This window comes from Trematomus bernacchii, unplaced genomic scaffold (genome assembly GCF_902827165.1).
Source record: "Trematomus bernacchii unplaced genomic scaffold, fTreBer1.1, whole genome shotgun sequence".
Classification (NCBI taxonomy): Eukaryota; Metazoa; Chordata; class Actinopteri; order Perciformes; family Nototheniidae; genus Trematomus; species Trematomus bernacchii.
The window spans coordinates 15,967,707-15,982,436 of record NW_022987593.1 but is presented as its reverse complement, the minus strand read 5'-3'; the positions used below and the strand labels follow the sequence as shown (position 1 = coordinate 15,982,436).

The 14,730-nt window shown below is 39.0% G+C and overlaps 1 protein-coding gene across 2 annotated transcripts in view; it reads left to right on the top strand.

Moving 5' to 3' along the window:
* Nucleotides 1-9,403: 9,403 nt before the first annotated feature.
* Nucleotides 9,404-14,730, top strand: part of akt3b (v-akt murine thymoma viral oncogene homolog 3b) — a 36,994-nt gene continuing 31,667 nt past the window's right edge. Inside the window, exon 1 of one of the 2 annotated variants that reach the window (XM_034129765.1) lies at nucleotides 9,404-9,735. The gene's annotated coding sequence lies outside the window, so the exon portion shown is untranslated. Of the gene's footprint in view, nucleotides 9,736-11,167; nucleotides 11,615-14,730 lie in introns of those variants that run through there. The other variant, XM_034129766.1, reaches the window with a different exon arrangement.

The window sequence follows — 14,730 nt, the reverse complement described above, 5'->3', positions numbered from 1 at the left end:
ACATGGACCGATGCGGTGCTTCCCTGAGCGTCAAATACCGCCGCCGATGGGAATACATTGCAATCAGTTGAAAGCTCTTTGCGTCCGTTTATGAAGCTGAAGGAGCCTCGGCGCGTCCCAACTGCACGCCACGGGACCCTGACCAAGCATCGCTCCTGGACGTTTAGGGAGTGAGAGTGTGTTGGTCATACAGTATCTTTGATAAAGGTGGGAAATGTTCCCCTAAACTATTTTTATAAATCAATCACAGTCCTTTATCTTCTTAAGATTTGCAAATGTCTTAAAGGTCCCCTATTATACTGTTCTTCATCAATATATTATAGGTCTCAGATATATACAGAACATGTCTCTGATTGGCTGAAACACCAAACAGATCATTGCAGCATCCCATAATCACCTCTGTTTCAGCCCTGTTTCAAAAGTGCTGATTCTCTGTCTGTTACTTTAGATGAAAATAAGGAGCCACTCCCCACGCCCCTCTGAGAGATATTTGGTTAAAAATAACACTATAGCCGCTTTCACACCAAGTACTCTGCCGTACTTAGTGCCGGCACTTAGTGCCCCGGCACTTAGTACCCCAGGGCACTAAGTATCAATCGCGTTCACACCGGAATAAGTTCCCTGAGGGAAGATTACGCAAATAAGCCGCTGACGTCACTTCGTCTTCTTCTGCTTTGGGTTTACTGGCAGGCCGCAAACAACTTCACGGCGTATACTGCCAGCCGAAGTCCCCGGCCGGAAGTCCCCGGAGTTGGGGACTGGCTTCAGTAGAAGCAGCTGGGACTCCCAGCAGCTTCTACTGAAGCCTTCCGAGTAAATCGCCAGAATGCCGACACCTCCTCATCACTCCACCGCTCCCATGTTTTTTTTGTGTTGCCATAAGTTATTCTCTCTCCGTTGGTGCGCAGGGCTAATGCTAATGCTAATAATGCTAATGCCACAAATACAATGGCGGCTTCACAAAACTTTTCAGAGTTTAAGGGGCGTGGTTTGCAATTCGCCCAGCCAATCAGAAATTGGTACTTTTTGGGTACTTTTTTGGTACCGCCTCTCAGCAGGCACTAAAAATGGGGGTAAAAGTTCCCGGCACTAAGTACTCTTTTTGGTGTGAACGCATCATAAGGGGTACTAACGGAACTAAACGGGAAAAGTACAGGGATAAGTAGTCCGGTGTGAACGCGCCTAATGGTGCTCTAGGAGGAGATTCAGGTGATAAGGGGGGGGGGGGGGGGGGGGGGGGGGGGGGGGGGGTTACCTTGGTTGGTGATTGGCTAATGGTTACACAAGCCAAAACATCGTTATGACATCACAAAGTGGCCAAAATCTGATCAGCTCATTTTCAGACAGGTTTTTATATAAATGGATCAGGACAAAAAGAGAGGGGGTCTTTTCTCCTGAAACTTTCAGAATCTCTTTACACAGAGGGGACACATGTTGATGTAGAAGAGACATGAAGAAGTGGATTTTGCATAATAGGTGACCTTTAATAAAAGTATTGGCTTTCTCTTCGAAAGCTTTTAGATCAGAAAAAAACATCTTAATGACATCAAATATACATAAATATAGCAGTATATTTGATCTGACATGGTTTTGCACACATTTGATTTTATGCTACATGTTCCTGTCTTTCTTATTTAACACGTTAGTCTACTTATTTGACTTTTGCCTCTTTCTGCACTGTCTTGCTGCAGATGTAACGCAGTATATTTAAAGGATTTATGATTTGTATTCTCATTTTAAACGGCAGAGCCTTACCCATAATCCTTTGAGGGGGCAATGTGGACTCGACCCAGCTGTCCTGGATATAATCCCTGCACATCTCTCCCGACACGAGACGACCTGAAACAGACATACAGTACGATAAACAGTTAAATGTACAGAAAAGACGTATAAAAAAAGACGTATCAGTACCAGTGCTTTCCACCTAAGTTGATTTTTTTATTCGCATTTTAAGAAATTAAATGGTTACAAGACATACATACGAAAGTGGATAATTGCCACATTTGGATTTCTTTTTTGATCTGACCGAAAGTGATTGTTGTTTTTTTGTTCTTAGAAAAAAGTTCTGACTTTAACCAAAAGATAAATTCACCTGTGGCACTCATCCTCTTCCGTACACACATAACAACATGGGATACAGTTTAAACTAGAGTATACATTAAAGGTAGGGTAGGTAAGTTTGAGAAACCGGCTCGAGATCGCTAGAATTTGAAAATACACAACCGGAGAAAATCTGCCACTTCCTTATAGAGCCCCTCCTCCAACACACACGAACGCGCACATGACCAATGAGGGCACGAGATAAGTTTGTGCACAGATGGAAGGCTGACAGGCAGGTAGGCCATCCAATCATTTTAGCCGGGCCGGCTCAAATGATTGGTCGTGCTTTTTACAGTACTACGGCTTCCACAGATGACATTTTTTTATGGATTTTTTGTCAAAGCACTTCAGATATTCATTGCTATCGGGATGTTAAGAGCATTCCATGGAATATAACAAAAAGTGTATCTCGAGCCGGTTTCTCAAACTTACCTACCCTACCTTTAAAGAGACAAAATACAATTCTGCAATATTTTGTATGATATAGTTAACCAGTAATGGATGCATCATTTAAATCATATGTACATTCATTGTCACATGTAAGTGGAGGGTCATTAGAAATGTTCCCCATTTTCCATCTTTCATCAAAAATATGAACCTGATTTATACATTTCATGGTTATTTTTTACATTTTATATATATATTTTCACTCACTTTGGTGTTATCCTGGGTCCATCGTCTCTGAACTCGTGCAGCCTCACAGCAGCTCCAGAACCGGACATCACTGAGGAGAAGAATCAATGTAAACAGGGAGAGGGTAAGAGCAGACAGAGACCACAAAGAGAGTAAATAAAAACCTAAACAGATTTTTATTCCAGTAAAAACTATTGATATGGATGGGTAATAGTTTATGGATTGAGGTTGAAATCTTGTCGGTTCAGTGCAAAGTATTTGAGTTCCTTGTATTGTGCTTCTGTCTCTATGTTTGCAGACAGACTCTTTTTACAGTATTTGTTACTTTGAGATGATACTTGTAAGTAGAGTAGATTTTGCAAGAGGTGCAGAAGTTAATCAAATTACAGTACTGTTTTTGTAGACTCCTTTAGTGCAAATTATTAGAATGTAGTTGTTTTGAATGCAAGGCTAAGGCCCTCTTATGGTTGACACCCGCTATTGCATATTAACTTTTTCTATATTTGCTGATCTGGAGGCAGTTTATATCACAATCATAAAAAAGCTATCTTCCGGATTATACTCACATATTTTAACTCAAGTATCATTCTCCCATTTGCAGAATATAGCTCAGTTCCTCCATGACACTCCTGCACTTTCACATTTGATCACTTTTGCTGCCAACAAAAAAGTCTCTTCAATGCATTAACAGTTATCATGTTTTCTGTTACATATATTACTTTTCTGGTTGTTTCCTTGGTTGTTTTCTATGAAGAAGTGGATTCATGATCACTGGGATGTTTAATAAGATTACATGATTCAATCTGGGCACTAAAAAGTTTACTTTTAAAAGGATTTCGATGTTGACTTTTGCTCATCAGGTCTAAAGATTGCTTTGTACCAAACCTTTAATATGTGTGTCTGATCAATACATAAAACTGTAGGTACCTCAGGGTCTTTTCTAAAGTAAAAGTACTTATACCACGCTGTAAAAAGTTCTCTGTAACAGGTAAGTCCTGCATTGTCAATGTGACTATATTTGAGTAAAATATATGTATATCTATATATATAGAGGAAAATGTACTTTTACTGATTGGAAAGCTGACAGCTTCAGTCAATCAGTCAATAGCAACATTCAAATGCAATAGATGGTTTCAACCAGTAGAGGGCAATACACACACAATATTAGGAACTCTTATACTTTGCACTAAGTTGTTAAGAATTAAACCTGAGTCCATAAACAATACTTCAATTTAAAGGTCACCTATCATGCTATTTTTAGGCATTAGCATAGGTCTCAGATATATAAAAATATATAAAAAACATGTCTATGAAGTGTTTTGCTCAAAATACCAAACAGATCACCCATTCTAGCCATGCCTCATATCCCTCTATTTCACTTCCTGTTTCAAAAGTGCTGATTTGGGGTATAAAGTTTTCAAATAAAAAAAAAGGAGGGGGCTGACCTCATGCGGGACCCGGCAGCTACTGTCTAAACTAAATACTGCCGTGATGAAACGTCATATCATGGATTATCAAGGATTATTTCTGAAACAGTATGGAGCTCAAAGGCTTTCTCTCTTGCCGGTTATACCACAAGGTGAGTTCCTTTTTATTTCCTGCTTCTTCACACACATGCTCTGCAGTACAGGTTAGCTCTGAGTGTTAGCGATGCTAATGTAAAGAACGACCATATTACGTCCAAAACAGTCGGGCATTGTTTCTGATAGCAACGTTTCTGATAGGGCCGTGGGTCCACATTTCAGATATTACGTCATATCGGACGCAAATCTGGATCAGCTCTGTTGTACCCCCGTTTTTAGAGATTTGGGTACGGAGGAAAAGAGAGAGGGTTTTATTGTCTGACGCTGCGTGAGTTCCCCGACACACCGGGGACACAAATTGATGTATAAAAGACATCAAAAAGTGCATTTTGCATGATAGGTCCCCTTTAAGTTTCTACTTAATTACCCAAGGCCACACCCATCTACACACCTGTTGCTATTAAAAGACATGAAGGAATAGTAAGTTCTTCTTTTTTTATCAACACAGGAAATATTGGTGAGTATTTTTTCCAGAGTAATTACTATTTTGCTCTGAAATAGTGATATTTAATCATTTTGGAGTGTATTGATTACTCATAGCTTCTAGAGTGCGATCAAAAATGCAGAGTCAATTCTATTGGAGTTAAACCATGACCACGCTGTAACGGATGTGATCTCTGGGGCCATAGATCTCAGTCTCCGTTACGGATTATATAGCTTCATTATTGGCGAAGTATATTACTTTGTTCCACGCTAAAACATTGCACAGGAAGCATGTAAATCTATGTAATTTATGCATATATTTGTCACGATCTGTCTATGTTTTAGTTTGTCTGTCTCTGTTTCCTGTTTTAGTTTGAAAAGTGTTCCCCCTCCCGTCTTGTCTGTTGCTGGTGATTGCGTTCACCTGGTGCCCTGTGTTTCTCCTCCCTCCTCACCTGTGTCTTGTTGGTTTGATTAGTCCTGTGTGTATTTAGGTTCTGTTTTCCTGTTAGTGTGTGTGTGTGAGATCCTTGTTGCTGGTGACTGTGTTCACGTGAGACAGTCATATTGAGGCTGTGTGTCCTGTACCACAAAGAGGAATAAATGCCCACACCGGGTTGTATTTGAACTCTCTGCCTCTGCCTCTGCCTCCTTGCTTGGTCGGGCCGCTCAATGGTCAGCTTCACGCCCACTCATGTTCCTTAAGCACTTTGGTTTATTGACCTTTTTTATTGTAAAGATCATTATGGTTAATTTATTCTATTCTGAGTGAAATGACGTTCCATTGGGAGTAAAATTACCTTCTATTATGAGTAAAATGGCAGTAGAGTTGTTTTTAATATACACTACATAGAGTAAATAACCATTAAGCAGAGTCAAATCTAAGCACATAATAGAGTAAAATGAACTCTAAAAATACAACTCTGAACAAAGAGTACATTTTACTCTATATAGGTTGGGACCAAATGTTATATTTTTAGAGTAGAATTTTCTTCAATTTGAGTCAATTTTACTCAGAGAAATTTACTGTGAAGTCATTTGCAATTTTTGCTCTAAAATATATAAAAAATAACAATAATAATGCAATTGATTTATATATCACTTTTGTAGGTACTGAAAGTCACTTTACAAACTGATATTACATACAACAAACAAAGATACAATGAAGTCAATTAGAAAAAAACAGAGACAATGTAGAAAGCTGTTATTAGAAGGACGTCCATCAGTCTTACCTGTAGATGAGAGAGACGTCACCTAAATGCTGAGTCACCGTCAGTTCGCTGATTCAGAGTCTGTTTTTAAGAGAAGGTAACCTGAGAGACTCTATGGCTCAGATTCAGATTCATCTAAACAAGTGTCCTCTGTTTTTATATTAGTGTATCTTCTTTTATCTTTCCTCTTCAGATATTATCTCTGCAAGACGTCCAGGACAGAGAAACCCAACACTGAACACTGACAACAGAAGAAACTGACACCACACACACACACACACACACACACACACACACACACACACACACACACACACACACACACACACACACACACACACACACACACACACACACACACACAGGCCTATGAAATGGTGAAGAAAACAATAACGTTTCCACTCAGCCCTACGGAAACCTTAGGTGTGTGTGTGTGTGTGTGTGTGTGTGTGTGTGTGTGTGTGTGTGTGTGTGTGTGTGTGTGTGTGTGTGTGTGTGTGTGTGTGTGTGTGTGTGTGTGTGTGTGTGTGTGTGTGTGTGTGTGTGTGTGTGTGTGTGTGTGTGTGTGTGTGTGTGTGTGTGTGTGTGTGTGTGTGTGTGTGTGTGTGTGTGTGTGTGTGTGTGTGTGTGTGTGTGTGTGTGTGTGTGTGTGTGTGTGTTAAGATTTCCTCTAGAGGATGCTAGAGAGGCTTTAGATACATGGTTTTACAGTTGACCGTTTTAAGAGTTTCTATCAGTTATTTCTTAAACATATAGGACATCAGTGTCAGGTATGAACCCACAGGGAATGAGGATTTAAAACTAATAAAGGAGAAGATAATTGAGTTCAATGCCACCTCAAAAACGTCAGCATTATACTCAATAAAATATATTTTTTAAACTGCCAAATGGCTATCATAAGGCTTTAAGAGTCTTGAAGAATACACACAACAAAGAGAATTAACTAAATTAAAATATATAAAACAGGAAAAAAATGAATATGTCTTCACCAATTATGTAAAGCTTTAACAATGTAATTATTATACAAGAGAAAAATTACAAATACTAAGCAATAATAGATGTTAGCAGGTCAAAGACAAGCCACGTTTATAGTATATTTGTGAAGGTTTATATTGAATATTCCCATTTTGTAAAAATATATTGTGAATTGGGGGAACTAGGAGTGATTTAATCTGATTTATTTGTATTAAGTCAGATTTGTTTTCACATTAAATGTATTGTATTCCTGTTTTATATTGCTGAATTAATTAATTGAGTCTTTTCTTTTGTGATTCTTTGGGTGGGGACATTATTTGTCATGTGTTGACACGCCCTGAATGGTTTCCACACATCTGACCCAGACCTGGTTGGTGGGATTTGAATTGTTATTTCTTTCTCAGACTGTACTTGATTAATGCAAAGCAGCAGCAGCAGCAGCAGCAGTCAGACTGGGACCAGGATCCTCAAACAAAGCATCCATTCACAGGAGCGCTGGGGAGGGGGGGAGGAGGGAGGAAGGAGGAGGGGTGCTATACATTTAGGTAGGCCTAAATAAATCAATAACAGTGTCAAAGTCTGGGGGAAAATGACTGTCAACATGCAAAATCATATGAGTGTGTGTGAGTGTTACTCTGAGGATGGATGATAATGCATGATGTCTAATGTGGATCAGAGGGAGGTGAATTCAAAATGAACTGAATGTGAACATATATCCAGCAGAGAGAGAGAGAGGGAGGGAGAGAGACAACAAAAGCCGGGGACCAACAAAAGCCCTGGATGCCATGAGGAGAGAGATGCTGCGTTCAGGTACACCATGTAAACTCCTGCTTCCCAGTGTGAAGGAACATACTGTACAGACCATGTGTACAGACTCAGACATGGTGAGCGATATGGAGAGTATCAACACATAACTGGTCGATTAATTCATTATTTAATCAATATGTAATCTAATTTATAATCATTCTGATCATTGATTGATCGTTTGGGTCATAAATGTGTAGCTTGTCACGTGTGAGGATTTGTCGGTTTTTCTCTCCTCTCTTTTATGTAATTTTACTTTCCATATATTTGAGGTTTTAAGTGTTGGTCTAATTGAAATTATTGTCTGAAAAAATTCTCTTTGACGGTGGATATTGAGACATTATTTTACAATTTTCAGACATTTTATATTAGCTTTATGTATGAATTAATACAATATTATTTAAAATTAAATAACTGTATTTTTTTTTTGCTATCACTATATGCATGTCCATAAATGCATGCACGCGCGCACACACAGTGTATATTTATTTTAGAGATACGTGGTTCTCACAGGTCAGCGACACAAATATATGATCTAATTTTCTTATTAATATGATGCCTTGCTGTAGATTAAACTAAGAGCATGAAATGTGCAGCAGTAAAATCAGAGTCATGCTTACAGAAAAGTACGTTAACGTTAACTTAATGTTTTTGTTTTATTGTTGCATGACATAAGACAACATGTAAATGTGAATGATGGAGAAAAATATAGAAAGGAATAAAATATCACATACAAATTGATGATGTAAAACGTCCTAATGCAACATAAACATTAATGCAGCAGCAATATTAATCCTAAATCGTAAAATCACTGACTTTTAGGGACATTTTTCATACACAGACTTTAACCTCTTAGTATGATTTTGAAAACACGACTCAATCTGGATTTAATTCTTCAAGATTTAGGTATTTGTACTTGAACTGAACTAGAGTATTTCTATTTTATGCTACTTCAAACTTCTAACGCATTACATTTTGGAAGAAAATACTGAACCTTTTATTCCACTACATTTATTTGACAAGATAAGTTAGTGGTTACTTTGCGAGTTCATAAAATGAATGCGAAAATGATTAAAGCTTTTTATAATGGATTGAGATATCTGGCAGTATAAAACATTCAATCAAGTTATCTCCACCTTTACCAGCTGCAAAATCAAAATGATTTTCACATATAATTGAGCCGAGCTTACTTTTTCTACCTCTGATACGGAAGAGGAATAGGGCTATAGAGAAATGTGGGATGTGAACAAAAGCAAAACAACATTTGAATTCTGTGAAAAAGTCAAAATTCAGAAAAAAAAATTCAAATTCAAAGAAAAAAGTCAGATTTCTTAGATAACAATTCTGAGAAAAACATCACATTTCTGAAAAAAAGTCTGTATTATTCTTTCGGTTTTCTGAAGCAAATATAATTATTTTTCAGTTGATTTTTTTGTTCTTGAAAATCTCAGAATTCTGACTTTTTTCTTAGAATTCTGAGGTTTGATCAGAGCTAAAAAACAACAACTTTGTGTAACATCCCAACATTTTTTCCTCATGTGGCTCTAACCCTCCTCCCTTGATTACACCTTTGAATCTTATAAACCCTTAACACATTTTTTCCAGTTGGGTTGAGTCATATGCCACCTCGACGTCCACATTTCCGACGCGCCCCTGAAGGCAGCAGGAGTCCTCCCAGTCAGATCTGGCTGAACGTGACGTGCCGGAGAGCAGCGAGGTTTCCTGGCGGAGCTGCGGAGGAGCAGGAGCGGGTCTGCTGTCTGTCTGTCCGTGTGTCTGTCTGCCTGCCTGCCACCGCACTCTCTCTCGTCTGTCTGCTGTGGGACACACAAACACAAATAAACCTCCTATTTCATCGTCTTTCCACGGTGTCAGCGGCTATGGATGCATCGCTGTCCTCCTCCTGTTCTCCCCGCTGTTGGATGCTCCAGTGCCCATAGAGGAGGAGGAGGAGGGGGGGGAGGAAGAGGCGGAGGAGGGGGGGCATCTCATTCTTCGACTACCAGGTGAGATTATTATTATTATTCTTATAAGGTGATATAACGTGTTGGGGGGGGGGTGTTGGGGTTTGGGGGGGTTGCACCGGGGTGAATGGGTTTGTGTCGAGCCCGGAGTGGAGGTTAGCATGCTAGGCTAGCTGATGTTAGCTTCGTCATCCGCCAGTGTGAGGAGGGATGCGGCGCCGGGATGCTGCTGCTGCAGGAGGGGAGGGGAGGGTATAACGGTACCGTCTGGCCTCGGCCCATCTCCGTGATGAACGACACCCCCAACCTCCCCGTTTATCCCCCTCTCATCCCCCTCCTCCCCGGTCTCCCACCCGCTTAAAAAACACAGCGTCTCAAGGGTTTTTCCCATCTGAAACACATGAACATAATACACAGATCCACCAACGGTTTATACCAACGGCTGTCAGTTAGCCAGACATGCTAACAAGCTAACGAGCCTTCCAGCCCACCAAACCCCCAGGAAGTGAGCCGGACGGTGAAGCTCATTTTAGGTAGTGGTCAAATTGTGATACTACAACTTCCGTGTCAGTCAGTGGCATTATTGGGCCCAAAATGACTTTTCCCCATTGACTTGCATTCAAAGATTCAAAGGCTTTATTTTCATATGCACAGTAGCTACAGTTTAGATATAGCAAAGAAAATCCCAACCAAAAACTTCCAAAAAATATAGTAAAAAATACAAGAAAATTGATTTAAAAAAAAAGTAAAACGAGATAAAAAATACAACAGAGAGACAGTAAATATACCATAAAACCTTTAAATAAAATACCATAAAATGTAGGACTTTTAACGAAATCAACTACCCAGTATAAATACATGTATAACCTTTAATTAATCATTATGGGTATGAACAGTTGTAAAATGCTCTAAAAGCTGAATCCAGAGTTATTTTTCCCTTTTATATTCTGGATATATTAAAGTGTTCTATTCAAGACGGAAATACTGCAGCAACAGAAAGATAAACGTTACTACTATAGCAGAAATATATACATAGGCTATAATATAAGATAAGATGGACCTTTATTGAGCCCCATAGCAGCAACAGAATAAGACATACATACAGATAGTACATATGGGATGATAAGAATAAACATAAAACGATACAAAATAAGATAAAATAACAATAAACATGTAGTAATAGTATGAATCGAAATAACAAAAAATGACATGAGTTAAACTGAATTTGAATTTAAGCTAAACTGCGCATGCGCTATGGGCCCACATACGGGTACTTTAGCTCAGCCTATTTCGTGCTTCATTCGCCACTGAGCTACTCTCATAGGAATGAACGGGGTCCCGCCTCCATCGCTGTATCCACTTCTCTTTATACATCCATGTTCTAGCCGGCTAACATTAGCATTAGCATCACCCCCCCTCCACCACCACCACCACCACCACCACCTCCTCCTCCCCGCTAGCATCCCTGGCTAGTTTTCATCCTTTTCCAGCCGACCATCACAGGCCTGTCTCACACAACCCTTCCGTTTCACACCGGGACTATTTTATCCCCTTCTTTAAAAGCAGCGACTCGTGGGTTTAAACGTCGCAGCCAACCAGACATTTATTCGGCCATTGATATAAAACGGAGCACGCCAAGCGGATGTTGTTATGTAACGAGATAATGACACCACACGCCCTTGAAACAAAAGCTGTTGTTTCCGTATTTGTTTGTTTGTGGTGCGGTGCAGGAACCCAAATCCTGGTGGATAAATTGGAGACAGGGGTAGGGGGTTAGTGGCGGAGGTTTCGTTTGGTGTAACCGAGGGCCGCAGCTGTGAACCGGCTTCTGAAATATACAACGACTGCTCCTGTCAGCCATTGTTTTTGTTGTCATCGGAGGGCTCTCATTTGTTCCCAGCCTCGGATCTTCCCATTGATGGTGTGTCGCTGTGCATTGAAGGAACAAGGCCAATTTACCTTAATTATGATTCACAGTCATTAGGGAGAATATCATTGTTACCTAGATACTCTAGTGATGTATGTAATTTATTATATTTTGAATTAACTTGCTGATGTTCATTTTTATTTTTATTATATTTAAATCTCATTTTATCTTTTAAATATTTTTATATATAATATCTATCTATCTATCTATCTATCTATCTATCTATCTATCTATCTATCTATCTATCTATCTATCTATCTATCTATCTATCTATCTATCTATCTATCTATCTATCTATCTATCTATCTATCTATCTATCTATCTATCTATCTATCTATCTATCTATCTATCTATCTATCTATCTAGCCATCTATCTATCTATCTATCTAGCCATCTATCTATCTATCTATCTATCTATCTATCTATCTATCTATCTATCGAAGTACCACTTAGAGGTTATTTCACATTGGGCAACATGATATAGTTATTTTTGTGATAAGATGACTGCTTTGCTTTTGTCAGCCATTTTTGTTGTTGTCATTGGGGACGCTCATTTGATCTTCATTTTGATGGTTTGTGCGCTGTGAATGAAAGGAAATTACATTGTAATGGTAATACTAGTTATGTGGACATAGTGAATGCTATGGTGGGATTCGGTCAATTTGACTCTGACATAACATTATTTTTGTTGTGGTATTTTTTTTTGTAATGTTTAACTTTTTAAATTGAAGGAGTCATATCTAAATATGATTGTTACCCACAATTATAAAGGCAGTACAAGTTATGTAAAGATGATTAAAGGCAGTCTGAAAAAAGGTCAGTTAGACTCTGAGAAAAAACAATTGTATTGTTAAATATCTTCTTTAAATGCCAGGATTCATATCTAAAGGTTATTTCCTCAAGGGTAACATGATATAGTCATTCCTGTGATAGGAAGACTACATAGTCATGCTCTTGTCAGCCATTGTTGTTGTTGTCATCGGAGGGCTCGCAGCTGTTTTCCTTCCCCTGACTTCCCATTGATGGTGTGTCCTGTGCGTTGAAGGTTCATGGACCGTCTCGACTCAGAGTCATTATATGGAATATGATTCTGACCCACAATATGTACAATTATAACGGTAATACAAGTTATGGGAAGATGATGAAATGCTATGGAAGAAAAGGTCAGTGAGACTATGAGATTGTTTAATGTCTTTTTTAAATACCAGAAGTAGGATCTAATGTTTATTTCACCATGGGTAACATCATGTGATAAGATGACTGCACAGTCATGCTCCTGTCAGCCATTGTTGTTGTTGTTGTTGTTGTTGTTGTTGTTGGAAGGCTTGCGTTTGTTTTCAGCCTTGTATCTTCCTAGTGATGATACAAGGATGTGTGTTCTGCGTGTTGCAGGAAATTAACCTAACATGTAATAGGCAATTTTTTGATAAGATACAACTCCATTTTGTTGTCATTGGAGGGCTTTTATGAGTTTTTCAGCCTTGTATCTCCACATTGATGAAGTCTGCTCAGTAAATTAAACAAATGTGGCCAGTTTGCCCTATATAACATCTCTAGCACCGAATACTCTTACAGCTTGGTGCTGAAATGTCAAATTATGATTCACAGTCATTAAAGGGAATGTGATCTTTACCCACAATGCACTGAATTGTTCAGGAATGGCTATAGCCGTGAGGGGGAAAACTCGTAATTTCTTTAAAAAAATGATGCTTCATTATTATATTTCTTGTAAAAATACTAGTAGCAGTAGGACCTAGAGGTTATGACATGATGGGTAACATTGTGGGCATTCCTGTAATGAGATCAGATTAAAGGTTGTTGTTATTGCATAGAAGACAGGTTCTGAGACAGCAAAATGCAGCTTAGCATCTAACCAGAAGTGCAGAGCAATGTACATGGTGTGATAAATAATAAATATAATAGACAGTAAAGGGCTGACATGGATATGCTGGATATGTGAAGTATGGACAGTAATGAATATGCTAACATGTATAGCTACAGTGTGAACAGTAGGACATGTGCAGCAGTTACAGTTGTACTGTGATGTAATACAAGACAATCATTTATGAGTCATTGTTGTAATAGTGAGACTGAACAGGAAGACTTTTTGAAATATTTGAGCATATGCATCTATTAGTGCTCGCAGAGGTCTAAAGGGACTGAACATCAAGATATGCATGTTATGCCTCTTATTTGTGATGCTATTTATCAGTCGTCTCCTAGATTGTTTTGGCTCTGAGATAATGTTACAGCGCAGCCGAGGAGAACGCCATTACTGTTTACATCTCACGCTGTCATGAGCCTCTCCTCCAGGAGGAGATGCACGCTTGCTTCTGCGCAGTGATACGGCTGCTGGTGTTGTTTAGTGGAAGGAAAGTAGTTCCTACGTAGAACTGCTCACAGAAGGGTCTGTGGCTTATCTTAAATAAACTGGGTCATGCTTTTTGGAAAAATATATAGCTGTTGAGTTTTTTAAATGCTTTTTTTGGCACTCGGAGCCGAAAAGTAGAGAGATTTCTAGTTCAGTTATATTTTTAGAGAGGGCAGCTGAGGGCACATTTATCTATCATGTTTTTGTCTCGGTAAAGTTTTTGTTGAATGGCCATTTTTGTCTTTCTTTGTCAAAGAAAACCAGTTTAGTTTCAGTGTTAACATTTGTCTATCTTTTAGTCTTCAGATTGCATTGCATTGATCATTCGAGTCAATCTAATTAAGCTGAAATATATAATTGTTTCTTTCTCTCAAGGTACCGTCTTGTCATTGCCCCGTCTTAGTCATGAAACATTTTTTTGTTTGCGGACAGAATTAGTCATAGGGTGAAGTGAAGATAGAGAGAAGGTTTGGGAGTGAACCAATGAAATAGGAGTGAGGGCAAGGGAGGAGGGAACAAGGGAAGGTGTGGCAATAGATGAGGAGGAAGGGGACAAGGAGGAAGGGGGGTCAGATGAAGGGAATCACCCCAAAGTGCATCGTTTTTCTATTTATTTCTACTTCTCTATACCTCTGTACTTTAGAATCTTTTAGGGGCAGATCGTTGGTCAAAAACACACAGAAAGAACTGATGGTCATTCAAAAATATGTAATTAAAATATGGTTGGAAAAGTGCTAGA